Here is a 15794-nt window from a genome sequence, read left to right on the forward strand (position 1 = left end):
ACCCAGACAGAAAGTCAACAAGGAAATAGTGGATTTAAATGAAGCAGTTGATCAGATAGACTTAAGAGATATATAGAGAGCAGAATACACATTCTTCTCAAGTGCACATGGAACATTCTCAAAGAAATACCATATATTGGCAAACAAGGAAAGCCTCAATAAGTTTAAGAAGATTGAAATCATATCAAACATCTTTTCTGACCACAATGCTATGAAACTAGAAATCAACTACCAGAAAAAAGCTGAGAATGTCACAGTTATGTGGAGACTAAACAACGTACTACTGAACAACCATTGGACCAATGAAAAAATCAAAGGAGAAATTAAAAAATACCTGGAGACAAATAAAAATGACAATACAACATACCAACTCTTATGGGATGCAGCAAAAGCAGTTATAAGAGGGAAACTCATAGAAATACAGGCCCACCTCAACAAACAAGAAAAATCTCAAATAAGTAATCCTAAACTGCGCGTAACATAACTAGAAGAAGAACAAACAAAGCCCAAAGTCGACAGAAGGAGGGAAATAATAAAAATTAGAGCAGAAAAAAATGAAATAGAGACAAAAAAAAAAAACAGTAGAAAGGATCAAGGAAACTAAGAGCTGGTTCGTTTTTTTTTTTTTAAAGATTGGCACCTGAGCTGACATTGGTTGCCAATCTTCTTTTTCTTCTTCTTCTTCTCCCCAAAGTCCCTTGGTATACAGTTGTATGTTCCAGTTGTGCATGCCTCTGCTTGTACTCTGTGGGATGCCACCTCAGCATGGCCTAATGAGTGGTGCCATGTCTGCGCCCAGGATCCAAAGCAGCGAAACTCTGGGCTGCCACAGTGGAGTGCATAAACTCAACCACTCGGCCATGGGGCCAGTCCCAGAGCTGGTTCTTTGAGAGGAGAAACAAAATTGAAAAACCCTTAGCCAGACTCACTACAAACAAAAGAGAGAAGGCTCAGGAAAATAAAATTAGAAATGAAAGAGAAGAAATTACAATGGATACTGCAGAAATATAAAGGATTATAAGAGAATACTACAAAAAACTGTATGCCCACAAGTTGGATAACCTAGAAGAAATAGATAAGTTCTTAGATTCATACAACCTCCCCAAACTGAATCAAGAAGAAATATAGAATCTGAATAGACCAATCACAAGTAAAGAGATCAAAACAGTAACCAAAGACCTCCCCAAAGACAAAAGTCTGGGACAAGATGGCTTCTCTGGAGAATTCTACCAAACATTCAAAAAAGATTCAAGACCTATCCTTCTCAAACTAGTCCAAAAAATTGAGGAAGGTAGAACAATTCCTAACTCATTCTATGAGGCCAACATTACCCTGCTACCAAAACTAGACAAGGACAGCTAAAAGAGGGAAAATTATAGGCCAATATCACTGATGAACGTAGATGCAAAAATTCTGAACAAAACATTGGCAAACTAAATACAGCAATATGTTAAAAGGGTCATACACCATGATTAGTGGGATTTATACCAGGGATGCAGGGATGGTTCAACATCCACAAATCAATCAATGTGATACACCACAATAACAAAATGAGGAATAAAAATCACATGATCATCTCAATAGAAGCAGAGAAAGCATTTGACAAGATCCAACATCCATTTATGATAAAAACTCTCAATAAAATGGATATAGAAGGAAAGTACCTCAACATAATAAAGATCATATATGACAAATCCACATCCAACAGCATACTCAGTGGACAAAAACTGAATGCCATCCCTCTGAGAACAGGAAAAAGACAAGGTTGCCCACTCTTGCCACTCCTATTCAACATAGTACTGGAGATTTTAGCCAGAGCAATTAGGCAAGAAAAAGAAATAAAAGGAATCCAAATAGGCAATGAAGAAGTGAAACTCTCACTGTTTGCAGATGACATGATTTTATATATAGAAAACCTTAAAGAACTCACTAGAAATCAACTTACAAAAATCAGTTGTATTTCTATACAATAATAATGAACCAGCAGAAAGAATACAGGGGCTGGCCTGGTGGCACAGCAGTTAAGTGCACACGTTCCACTTCTCGGCAGCCCGGGGTTTGCCAGTTCAGATCCCGGGTGCAGACATGGCACCACTTGGCATGCCATGCTGTAGTAGGCATCCCACATACAAAGTAGAGGAAGATGAGCACAGATGTTAGCTCAGGGCCAGGCTTCCTCAGCAAAAAGAGGAGGACTGGCAGTAGTTAGCTCAGGGCTAATCTTCCTAAAAAAAAAAAAAAAGAAAGAATACAATCCCATTTACAACTGCAACAAAAAGAATAAAATATCTAGGAATAAATTTAACTGAAGAAGTGAAAGACTCATACACTGAAAACTATGAGACATTACTGAAAGAAATTGAGGAAGATATAATGAAATGGAGAGATATTCCATGCACATGGATTGGAAGAATAAAGATAGTTAAAAAGTCCATATTACCTAATGCAATCTATAGATCCAATGAAATCCCAATCAGAATCCCAATGTCATTCTTCACACAAATAGAACAAAGAATCCTTAAATTTATATGGAACAACAAAGACCTTGAATAGCCAAAGCAATCTGGAGAAAAAAACTGGAGGCATCACAATCCCTGACTTCAAAATGTACTACAAAGCTATAGTAATCAACACTGCATGGTACTGGCACAAAAACAGACACACAGATCAATGGATCAGAATTGAAAGCCCAGAAATAAACTCACACATCTATGGACAGTTAATCCTCGACAAAGGAGCCAAAACCATACAATGCAGAAGGGAAAGTCTCTTCAATAAAAGGTGTTGGGAAAACTGGACAGCCTTATGCAAAAGAATGAAAGTAGACCATTATCTTGCACCATACACAAAACTAACTCAAAATTGTTTAAAGACTTGAATGTGAGACCTGAAGCCGTAAAAATCCTAGAAGAAAATATAGGCAGTACGCTCTTTGACATCAGTCTTAGCAGCATCTTTTTGAATACCATGTCTACTCAGGCAAGGGAAACAAAATAAAAAATTAACAAATGGGACTATATCAGACTAAAAAGCTTCTGCAAGGCAAAGGAAAGCATGAAGAAAATGAAAAGACATCACATCAACTGGGAGAAAATATTTGCAAGTCATATGTGATAAGGGGTTAGTTTCCAAAATATATAAAGAACTGATACAACTCAATAACAACAAATAAACAACTTGATCAAAAAACGGGCAGAGGATATGAACAGACATTTCTCCAAAGAAGATATACAGATGGCCAACAGGCACATGAAAAGATGTTCAACATCACTAATTATTAGGGAAATGCAAATCAAAACTACAAAGAGATATCACCTTATACCTGTGAGAATGGCTATAATTACCAAGATAAAAAGTAGCAAATGTTGGAGAGGATGTGGAGAAAAGAGAACCCTTATACAGTGCTGTTGGGAACGCAAACTGGTGTGGCCCTTCTGGAAAACAGTTGGAGATTTCTCAAAAAATTAAAAATAGAAATACCATGTGATCCAGCTATCCCACTACTGGGTGTTTATCCAAAGAACACGAAATCAACAATTCAAAGAGACTTATGCACACCTATGTTCATCGCAGCATTATTCACAATAGCCAAGACATGGAAGCAACCCAAGTGCCCATCAACTGATGAATGGATGAAGAAGATGTGGTATACACACACACACACACACACACACACACACACAAGTGGAATATTACTCAGCCATAAAAAAAGACAAAATCATCCCATTTGCAACAACATGGATAGAGCTCGAGGGTATGATCTTAAGTGAAATCAGCCAGACAGAGAAAGACACATACTGCATCATTTCACTCATATGTGGAAGATAAACATACACATGGATAAAGAGAACAGATTAGTGGTTACCAGAGGGGAAAGGGGAAGGGGTGGGTGAAAGGGGTAAAGGGGCACATATGTATGGTGAAGGATAAAAACTAGACTACTGTTGGTGAGCACAACGCAGTCTATACAGAAATTGATAAATAATAATGTGCACCTGAAATTATACAATGTTATAAACTATTATGGTCTCAATAAAATAATTGAAACAAAAGTATGATCTAAGACAAAAAAGTTACACTATACTATAGTCTATTAAATGTGCGACAGCATTACATCTAAAAAAACAAAGTACATAATTAAAAACTGCTTTATTGCTGAAAAATGCTAACCATCATCTGAGCCTTGGGAGAATCATAATCTTTTTGATGGTGGAGAGTCTTGCCTTGATGTTGATGGCTGCTGACTGATCAGGGCGGTGGTTGCTGAAGGCTGGGGTGGCTGTGGCACTTTCTTAAAATAAGACCACAATGAAGTTTGCTGCATCGATTAACTTTTCCTTTTGTGAACAATTTCTCTGTAGTGTGCAATGCTGTTTGATAGCATTTTACCCACAGCAGAACTGCTTTCAAAATTGCAGTCTCAAAGCCTGCCATTGCCTTATCAAGTAAGTTTATGTACTATTCTAAATCCTTTGTTGTCATTTCAACAATCTTCCCAGCATCTTCACCAGGAGTAGATTGCATCTCAAGAAACCATTTTCTTTGTTCATCCATGAGAAGCAACTCCTCATCCATCAAAGTTTGACCATGAGATTGCAGCCATTCAGCCACATCTTCAGGCTCCACTTCTAATTCCAGTTCTCCTGCTGTTTCCACCACATCTGCAGTGACTTCCTCCACTGAAGTCTTGGACCCCTCGAAGTCATCCATGAGGATTGGAATCAACTTCTTCCAAATGCCTGTTAATGTTGATATTTTGACCTCTTCCCATGAATCACAAATGTTCTTGACGGCATCTAGAATGGTGAATCCTTCCCTGAAGGTTTTCAATTTACTTTGCCCAGATCCGTCAGAGGAATCACTCTCTGCGGCAGCTGTAGGCTTGTGAAATGTGTTTTTTAAATATCTACCACAAATCTTCAATTTGTAAAAACTGCAGTATCTGCATAGTGTGATAAAGTGAAATGTAATAAAACAAGGTATGCCTGTAACTATAATACCAAGAAGAAGAAAATAAGGAAATTACGGTGGGAGAAAAACCAACAGTGTGCTATAAAGATCTGGAGGAAAAAACCCTCAGGAGGAATTGGAAAACTGGCTCTTGAATTGAGCTAAAGGTCTCAAGGAATGGATGCAACAGGGAAGGTGGAGTTGAGACTGGTACACCACGAGGAAGAAAAAGTGTGAGAGAACACCCAGAGACAGGAAAGGACTTGTTAGTGTAGGAAAGGTGAGAACTCCAGTTTAGTGAGCATTGAGGGTCGGTCTAAGTGATGAGGATTTTTAGGCTGTTTAATTTTAAAATGGCTTATGATGAGGATTTTTAGGCTGGTTAGTTTTAAAACTACAGATGAGATTCAGGCTCCAAGGAGTGGAATTTGTTTGCCCCTTTGTTGGGAAACATTTACATTTCTAAGGGAAACCTCTATCTGTGAAGATGCCTCCCTCTCTGTGCCAGGAAGAGGGGGGGATGGTCTTATCTCTAGAGGCTCTTGGTCAATGCCAGAGGCAAGAACTTAAGTTGGTTGCTGTTTGGCAATCTCATGTAACTGGTTTAGGGTGGTGGCGTCTAACCTTTCTAACCTTTACTTAATCTGATTTGATTCTTGTCTAAAAGTCATGGGATCACCCAATGACCAGACCCCACCCGCACTGATACCATTTTAACTTTTTTTCATGTTCTTTCCTTTGTCTTGTAAAGAGATGAATCATATACCTATGCCTTATAAAATTAGCCCTAACCCTCAACTCGGGGCAGCAGCAGGAGCTCTGACTGCCCGTGGGTCCTGTCCCCACGCACCAGCTCTGCCTGCCCATGGGTCCTGTCCCCATGCCAGCGGGGGCAGCAGCAGCAGCTCTGCCTGCCCATGGGCTCTGTCCCCATACCAGCGGGGGCAGCAGAAGCTCTGACTGCCCATGGGTCCTGTCCCCATGCTATTCCACACTATTCTCTAAATAAAAGAGCACTACTGCCAGATCTTGAGAGTCTAAGAAATCTTTCTTTCGACTCCTCGGCTCACCGACCCCGCATCATAAGGGCCCGCCAAGAGGACCTCATTGTGGAGAGCCCTGGACACCCAGCTGGGCTCAGGAGTTTCTCTCTAAATTGTTGGTAGACCTCTCAAGGTTGTTGGGCAGCAGAGAGATTGACGGCAGCTGCACTTAAGAAGATGAAGAGCAGATTGCATACAAGAGTGGTCTTTGGAAAGCACAGAGACCAGTTAAAAAGAGTTTTAAAGAAGTCCAAGAAAGAAAGAGTGAGGGCAACTTGGCTGTGGGCAGCAGGCACTCAGAGGAGGGGAACAGATCCAAAACTCATTGTAGTGATTTCATCCTTAGGACTTTGGCAATGACTAAGGAGATTAGGAGCAAGTTTGGGGGTGAATTCAGTTTAGGACATATTGACATTCAAGCAAGAGTAGAAGTCAAGGTAGAGATGCCCAGAGGGCAGTTGGAATAGCTGCCTAGAGTTTGCAAAGGGAGGATAAGACATGAGAGATTTCTGCACACAGGTGACAGTTGACACGATAGGAGAAGAAGCAATTGCAGAAAGGCAGAAGAAAGAGATTGGAGATAAAAGCCTCTCCTTGGAGGATCTCCGTAGAGTGTGGATCCATCCACTTGGAGATAGGTTGGTTTATCAGGGAAGTTGGCAGGTATAAAATAAAAATAGTGACTAAAAGCAATTTAACCCCATCAGAAACTGGTATCTTGACCTCTCAAAATAAGATGGTGGTTATCAACTATAAATACAATCTGACTGTGGAGAAAAAAACCTGGGTGCAATGAAGGAAGAGCTGTATAGAATCAATTGGCGAGCTTAACTTTACAGAGCTCCTCATTCACAAAAGACCTAACAAGGAGGGAAGAACCACCCCTCTGGTTTTAATAAAGGGTGAATGTGTCGATGCAAATAATTCATAACCAACCTAATGACAAGAGATTTTCACATGTTGAGGCATATGGGGTGACTATTCGAGTTCAAAACTGATTTGGCTTGAACTAGAAAGCCTGACTTATGGCCTATCAAACATGCCTTGTGCATCTGCTTATCCATTAAAGTAAGGACTCTCTCTCAGATAAAGAATGCCTCCTTCCCCGCCTATACCCTACTGGGAACGCCCTATTGGTAATACCCGGATTAGTCCCTTTCCTGGCAGCATGGTCATTTTGACCTGCTAATTTGCAACTGAATACCTCTTTGAAAATGTTTCCTGGGTGTGTTTAATGTATGTTCTTTGTTCTAAAAGGATATAAGACTGTACTTAAACCCATGCTTCTCTGGAAAGCCTTCTAAGACCTTCCTGGGTTATAATCCTCACTCTGGCTCATAATAAATGATGTGGGCTCAGCGAGCCGAGAAGTTGAAAGAAAGATTTCTTGGACTCTCAAGGTCTGTTAGCAGTGCTCCTTTATTCAGAGAATAGCATGGGGACAGGGGCCATGGGCAGTGAAGAGCTGCAGGCATGGGGACAGGACACATGGGCAGTAAGAGCTGCAGGCATGGGGACAGGACACATGGGCAGGAAGAGCTACAAACATGGGTTGAGGGTAGGGCTAAATTTAGGGCATAGGTATGCGAGTTATCTCTTTACAAGACAAAGGAAAGAGTATGTAAAAAAAGTTGTTAAAATGGTATCAGTGCAGGTGGGGTCTGGTTATCAGGTGGTCCTATAACTTTAGATAAGAGTCAGATGATCATGTCAGGATGTCCTATGCTTCCCAGAGGATGATATAGATCAGTGTGTAGGGCAGGACGCCTTGGGCTTCTCCCTGGGGCAGCCTTGATCCTCATCAATAAACTCACCCCAGTTTTGATTTATAGGTTGGTTATGGATTTTTTGTGTCAACACTATAAATTCAGTATTCAGTTGCAAATTAGGAGATCAACATGACCATGATGCCAGGAAAGGGACTAATCTGGGTGTTACCAATATGGCATTACCAATAGGGAAGTAGGAGGGGAAGTTGGCGTTCTTTATCTCAAGAGCGATTCCTTATTTTAATGGATAAGCACATGTACAATGTATCTTTGATAGGCCATAAGTCAGGCTTTCTAGTTCAAGACGAATCAGTTTTGAACTCGGTTACCCAATATACCTCAATATTTGAAAATCTCTTGTCAGATGACACTCTAGGCCTCTTGATTTTTGATATTCAGGATTCCCCTGGGTTGTTTTTGTTGTTGCTGCTGTTTTTAAATAACTGTCAGCCTGAAATAACCTCTTTTCAGTTTTCTCCTTTTGGTTTGTTTTCTTATGTCTGTGTAATAGAAGCAGGACACTGGCAAACCCTTTTAAAAACATAAACCTAAGGGGTAGGCTGAGAGAGATCCACGAGCTGCTCCTGCACCCGGTAATTCTTTCTGACTCCTTCAGCTCTGAAAGGTGAGCCTGCTTCATGACCGAGTAATTACCTAGGCATCGCTACAAACTGAGCAGGCATTTATTCAGGCCAGAAGCATTTCACATGGTAGATCTTTCTTTCGATATTTACCATTCTGTGTGGGCAACTTAGGCCAGAGTGGTGCTGATGACTTTCAAACACACAAAGAAGGGTTAACAGGTTTGAATGACAGCTATCGTGCCCTTAAGTCATTTGGCGAGTGGCAAGTGATTGTATAGGGCATATAAAGATTGAGAAAATAACTACTATAAAATAAATAACAAAATAACACCATGGACACTGACCCCTTTATATGGGCACTAGGTTATAGTCACAGCAGGCTCAGTAGATCCTGAAAGGGCAGCTCAGCTCGACTCATCCTCTGCTCTCCACCCCAAGCGTGAATGGCTCTTCAAGGGAATCCATTCAGCCCAACGTGGACATTGCTTTGTCTTCTCCCTTTCTCCTCCAGTTGCAAAATTCAGGAGAGCTGACAAGTGAGAAACTGTTTAAAGACTTGATGTCTTCTGAAGAACCAGATCTTGTTCATTTTAGACTCTTTCCTTCACCTACTGTTTAAGAAAACGGAGAGAACATACAACTCTAGGATAATTCAATTGAGCCAACCAGTAAGGGGTTGCTTCCTATTTTGGATACGCGGGGAAGTAGTAAAGGACCTTGGGGAGAAGGGTTTGGAGTCAATTAGTCCTCAGTTCCATTTTCTGCTCATTGATTTCATTGTGGTTAAGCCATCGAAGCAAGTTATTCTGGAGAACCAGCCGGGGCAGGCTTTAGGGGCTGGGTTACGGTGACGAGCAGGCAGACACGGTCCTTGTTCACATGGAGTATCCCCATTAGTTGGAGGAGACAGGGAATTAAAACAAACCATAACGTCACTGACTGGTTGCCCTGATGAACTCAAGGGTGGGTTTGGATATTTTAACTCTTTTTCCAAATTGTTCTTTTTCCTTTTGTTATGTTAAGGAGATGTAATCACCACTCCCCCAACCAGACCAGGCATCACCATGAGAGCTACAGCTATGACCTTTGCCTTATTTTTAATGCTAACATCGCTCCAGGAGGACCTTACGCCTTAAGACCTTAACCTGCAGTGCATGTGGAAGGATGTTTTCCAACTGAGCCTGCGCAAGCGAATGCCCACCTCTCCTTTTGAATATTCATTCCCCATCCCAAATAAATGTCCCTGCTTCCCTTTGTTGGAGGACGCTATGACTCTGGAAATGATTCCTCATGGTCTCCTATTTGCTGCAAATATACTTTACTTGTCAGACAACTACTTCTGGTGGGGAGTCTGATTTAACTCTCCAGGAGGGAACGCACGTCGGTTCGGGAACAAGAAAGAAAATCCAAACAGGGCCTGAGGTTCAGAGTTCCCAGGTGGTCTGGTGGGCAAAGTTCTCTGAGGTGTGGTACCTCTCGCTATCCGTGTGACCCCTGGCAAATGTCTCAGTTTCTCAGTTTCCTCCGAGTGTTGTTGGGAGGATGAGTTAAATAATATCTGCAAATCACTAAGGACACAGAATGGTACATAGGAATCTCACAATGAACTTTATTGATATTGTTTTAAGCTCCCCGATGACAGGATTTTGAAGCATTTTGTTCACTCACTGCTATACCCCCAGTGCCTAGAGCTATTCCTGACACATGGAAGGCACTTAATAAGTAGTTGTTGGCAGAGTGATTTTAATGATGAAGAGAATCATAAAGGAAAAAAAAGTCACCAGTGGAGATAAAAGTGAAATACAAAAAAGATTCATAGACTTGATGTGTGAATGGAGCCTTGGGAAATTGGATGTAACAAAGTGTAGCTTTTTAGGGAGAAACTAAACCAAAAACAGAATTTGTGCTCAGAAATTGAAATCGTAACTAATCCTCCAAGGAAGGAATCCAGTACTTTCTTCTCTCTCTTTATCCGCTAGAGGGAGCACGTTACCTACCACATGGAAGCCTTTCCCAACAGCATCTGAGCCTGAAGCCCTTTAAAATGATGAGTTAATGGAGCAACCACCTGAGCCAAGGCCACAGCCTGTATGTTTTGATTTAAATAGAGAGTTAAAAAAGGCCCCAGATCAAATCAAGTGGTAGCCAAAAGGAATGATCAAAATGTGGTTCACATAGTCTGTCAAACTCTGTAACAGAAGAATAAAAATGAAAGGAAATCAATTTTTATTCATTAACTGCAAAAAGAATAAGATCTATCACGAACAGGGTGTATATCCACTCATTTTTTAATCTTTGGGCGCTTGGATTACGATTCTTTAAAAATCATATGGACGTGTCATTGCTTGATTGTTTACAAATCAAAGTTTGCCAATATTCATTTGTTTGCACACTCTCTTGCATGCTTGACCCAGATCATTGGTGAATCATAATATTTTGCTTTTCATGAAAACGTCTTTCTAGCTCATATTCACGACTGGAGTCTGTAAGGTATAGGCGGTCACTATAAAACCAGCGTTGAGCCTCTGTCGAAGCGATGAGACGAGAAGCATAAATAGCGAGAAGCATAAATAGCACAGCAATCCTCTAACAGAGCCAGTAATCCGCTCACCTAGGGGGTCCGCAGCGAGTGCTGCCTATGCATCACTGCATGTCAAAGGGCAGGTTCCTTCCTGGGGACTCTTGTGACTTCCTGGAACACTCAGGTATGACCCATTGCTGCTTAAATCAAGATTATTTTATCATTAAGAACAATTTTAGAAATGTCTTTAGTATTTTATTGTATATGTATAAACAGTAGAATGTTGTATGGAATTTTTCATGTTGTTTAACATTTCAGTGGCTCGAAGCTATGAACAAAAGTCTTTCTATGGTTCAAATTCAAATCCAAGGGGGCCCCTGTGTTAAAGCTGGCTCCCTCTTGAAAGGCTAATTAGAGACCCAGTCGGAGGCCGTCAAGGAAAATGGTGACTGCTGAGAGGGGAGCAGGTACCTGTCTGAGAAAGTGCAATGCACAGAGAGAGTAGGGTGCTTTGCTCTCAAAACCCAAAGAGGCAGAGGTGCCCAGACAATCCTCACGAGGCTTGGCGCTTCCTGAAAGAAAGAGGAGGGCACTCCTCCCCTTGATTAGATGTCTGCTTCTTCAGGGACTTGTGGATCTGACATTCTCCTTAAGCAGGGGGAAAGTTAATAGGAATGACCTGGCATCTCAGGGACTGCCAGGTAAGGCGGGGACTCAGGGCTATTTGGTGTTTCCAGGAGGGAGGGACGATGGGTTCCATGTGTCCTTGCCTGGGGATGCTGCAGAGGGGAGATGAGATTCAGAGTTATAGAGTTGTTGGCAAACCAAGCAAGGGAAGCGAAGAGGCGAGCAGAGGAAGGCCGTGTGAGTGTGCGAGCTGAGCCTCAGCAGCAGAGGTGGCCAAGCTTAAGAGTGAACCATCCATGCCCAGGAAAGCTTGGAAGGCTTGAGCACGGCTTGAGCAGGGCAGGTTGGAGCCATTGTCCACCCCTAATGACAGCCATCCAGATAAGCAGCTATGGCCAACCAGGGAGACAACTGCAACCTCTCCCGGTTAAGTAAGGAGATATTTATTCTTCTCAAGGCACTGGAGGAGCTAGCAACTAGAAGAGGGAAAGGGGAAAGTTTCGCAAAGAGCAAACCATGCTGGTTCCCCAAAAGGCACACATGGGAGCTGTATAGCAGGACCTTGCCAATGCTGGGGTCGTGGGGGAAAGCTCCGGATTAAATTTGTGGTTTAATTTTTAAAAATGAACAGAAATGAGTCTTTAAAAATGAAACATGACTCTGTGATAACCAAAATTTGTTGGAAGTTACAAAATATGACCAGTAGTCATGAAGGGACTCAACTCCCAGTAAGAAAGGGAAGATTCAACACGGTGTGTCTGGAGGCCATTTCCAGAACAAATCAGAATCGCTTCATGTTCAAATCCTTACAATTTTTCCTTAAAAAACATCAGCCAAGTATATTTTAAACAAATTTTAGAAAAAAATAAATAAGAAGAGATGGCGTTCACTTCAGTTCAGTAAGGAATCAAGTATGGCGTCCCGGTAAGGCACGTACTGGCTGCTCGTGCACCCAGGCTCAGTGGCTCGTGTTGTTATCCTGCCAACTGCATTCTGCTAGGTTCCAGGCAGACAGCTTGGAGCTCTGAGTGAGTCTTCTTTCACAGGGCTAGTCCATCCACCGATATGACAAGCATGCCCTCTCAAATCTCTCTCTTCTAACCCGAACCACATGACCTGACAGGAACCCAGATCTTTGGCCTCCCATGTTTAGCCACTTGCTGTAACCCTTTGGGCCAATGATGTAACCCCCTTGTTTTCTCATTGACAAAACTCAGGGGTGACTCTATGAGCCTTTTGACTCCTCTCATAGTAAGTAAGAGACTTACAGGGCTCACTATCGTGAGATGTGGAACAAGACAGAAAAAAAATTCAAAATATGTTTCAGTGGACTCGTGGGAATGTAAAGAGTAACACAGATAGAAGGCGATGAGAAGCATATGAAAAACCTGGTGTGAGAAGTGAGCGAGTTTCAGGACAGCTGGTTTGGTGAGACGTTGCAGTAAAGTTAAGCGAAGGAAGGCAATTAGCTCCTGGGTGGCTAAGGGCTTCATAATGCGAGACTTTATAACTATATGTGAAACGATTCCTTGGGGATCTGAGAAAAGAAAGCATGCAGGGAGGCTCAGGAGAGAGAGAAACAGTTTACAAGTTTGGGAACTAAATAGCAAAATGGGGATGATAGTTTAGGGGCAGCACAAGAAGGGCATTCACGTAGTGTGATAAAATTTAGCATTCAAGCCGGCTGTGCAAGTGGAGGAGTCTCCTGAAACAGACAGAGGACAAGACAAGCAACGAGCACCACAGCACTGTGGGCATCACAAAGCATTCTCATGTGGTCCTCACGCTGCCCTGGGAGGCAGCAGGGAGACCAGAGGGGGTCAGAGGCCAGGGGCAGGGGCCGGTCCCAGAAACTCGGTCCCTGTGTCCAACGAAGAGGATGTAAAAACACGTATTCCGAGCTTGGGGAAACTCCAATTTCCTTCCATCTCCTAAAACTCCCGGTAATCTTAAATACAGAACACGTGATGAGAAGAAGTCATTAAAAATGTACAGCTCACACACCAACTGCAGTGACACACAAGGGGGGAGCATGAAGTATTTAAAAACCATTAATAGGAAACAGCCAAAAGTATTTTCCTGGAGGGAAAACAGGAATCTCAAACTAACAGCAGGCAGGAATGCCTTTGTGCGTGTTTAGAGGGCTGTAGTAGCGGAATTACATGGCACAACTCTCTCACCCTCACTCCTGACAACGTCCATCTGTCCTTTGGACAACGAGGAGTGTGTTTGTCGGGGGGGAACTCTTAGCGAGTGCTCTCAACCCGCTTCGTCAGTGTTATCCTATTCCCAGCTACGGATTATTGGTCTACTTTCTTTCTGAACCCTGAGTGTGCGTGGGAGGGCTTTGTGTGTGTAGATAAATACATTTGTACTAGATAATAACCTGTATTAGTTTCCTGTGGCTGCTGCAGCAAATTATGACAAACTGGGGGACTGAAAACATTCGCAATTTGTTTTCTCGCAGTTCTCGTGGCCCAAAGTCTGAAATCAATGTCTCTGGACCAAAATCAAAATGCTAGCAGGCATATGCTCCCTCTGGGGCTCTAGGGGAGAACCTGTTCCTTGCCTCTTCCAGCTTCTGGTGGAATTCTGGAAGCTTCTGCTGGCATTCCTTGGCTTGTGGCCATGTCATTCTAATCTCTGCCTCTGTCTTCTCATCACCTCCTGTGTGTGTGTGTGTGTGTTCATGAAACTCTCCCTCTGCCTCTCTCTCACAAGGATACTCGTGATGGCATTTAGCACCCACTCAGATAGCCCACCCATCTCAAGATCCTGAGTCACACCAACAAGACCCTTTTCCCTGAATCCTGAGTGTGAGTGAGTGAATGTGTGTGTGGATAAATATCTTTTGCTATTCAGTTAGTGTGCAGCTGACTGAGTCTCGTTAAGGGTCTAGACCCCCCACCCCCGCCTCGGAAGTAGAAAAGAATGGCCCTCTGCTGTCACACTACTGTTTGATGACCACTGAGCGACTGTGTACCTCAGTCTACCACCTCAGTCCTGTCCCTCACGTCTCCTGCCCTGTGGTGTCATCTCTCGTGTGGTGACCTTGAAGTCACAGTTCACTGTTGACTCTTGAATCGGCGACCAAACTTCTCTAATTCTCAGTTGTGAGAACCCCAAGTACACAGAAGCACAGTACCCAGCCCCAGGGGTCCCTTAAGAGCGTGAGTGGCTTTCTCTGGGTGCTGGACCCTTGACCTCTGAGGCTCTCTGGTGCCAGAGAGTCTGCAGTCACAGCGTTTCAGGAGCCTCCATCCTAGAAGCTGATCTCACTCCTCTGGTAAACAATCCTTCTTATCTTAGACCCTGGGATGGTTGCTTATCAGGCAGCACAGTCACTGACCCCAAGCAGGGAAACAACTGCTCGTCTGGTAGGCCCTAGGAAAATTCCTCAACCGTAGTAAGACTGCAAAACAATAGCCAAGAACTCTGCAGCTTGGCCTTGAAAGAATAACTGTGATTAAAGACTCAGTCCCCACTGAAGACAAGTGTGGAGAGTTCAAATATGAACACAGTAGGCCTGCAGAAAGAAGACGGCGGGCCCCACGAACACGGCTTTTTCCTGTGAGCCTGGACATGCCCAACTTCTGAAGCTCCAAAAGGAGAGTTGATCCGACTAAAACAGATGCTTAGAGACGGAATTCTCAGACTTCTGTCGCTGAAGGTCTTCATTCTGTCATTCCCTCTCCTTGTTTGCTCACATTCCAGCAAAGTGTCTCTACCATTGTGTAGATGACGTGACATTATGATGTGACGTACAATTGTGACAAAGATGAAGAAATATACATTTTATAGTGAAAAAAACCTACAGAATGGCTACTTTGGATATGAATAATCTTCACAAGACGGATTTCTTAGGGAGGATTTTAGGAACAGTACACTGATTTTTTGGTTGACTTGTTTACATAGTTCCTATGTAACTAGTTTAACATAGTTTAACTATGTAACTATGTAACTAGTTTAACATAGTTTATATAGTACATAGCTTATTTCATTAGCCCCACCAAACCTCAGTTACTTTGCTACTTGGTGTGGGACGGTAGCTTTGAGTCCTAGGTTGGAAGTGAAGTTACCTGTTCTAGTCCAATCTCCTTTAGACACTAATCTCTGTTAGTTAATTGGATAGATTCTGACTCTTTGTGACCCTGTGGACAGCAGAACAGAACCCTACCCCGTCCTTTTGTGTCATCCCCTCATCTTCTGGCGCTCTATCGGACAATGCTCTGTTGCTATTCATGGGGTTTTCATGGCCAATTTTTTCAGAAGTGGGTGGCCAGGTCCTTTTTCCTAGTCT

General features: G+C 42.6%; 1 protein-coding gene across 3 annotated transcripts in view; it reads left to right on the plus strand.

Annotated features, from left to right (window-relative positions):
- IMPA1 (inositol monophosphatase 1) overlaps nt 1-9679 on the plus strand; it is a 50456-nt gene extending 40777 nt beyond the window's left edge. For 2 of the 3 annotated variants that reach the window (XR_011542943.1, XR_011542944.1), the window contains one exon: nt 9370-9679. The gene's annotated coding sequence lies outside the window, so the exon portion shown is untranslated. Of the gene's footprint in view, nt 1-4499; nt 5978-9369 lie in introns of those variants that run through there. The other variant, XR_011542942.1, reaches the window with a different exon arrangement.
- Nucleotides 9680-15794: the final 6115 nt, after the last annotated feature.

Source organism: Equus przewalskii, chromosome 8 (genome assembly GCF_037783145.1).
Source record: "Equus przewalskii isolate Varuska chromosome 8, EquPr2, whole genome shotgun sequence".
Classification (NCBI taxonomy): domain Eukaryota; kingdom Metazoa; phylum Chordata; class Mammalia; order Perissodactyla; family Equidae; genus Equus; species Equus przewalskii.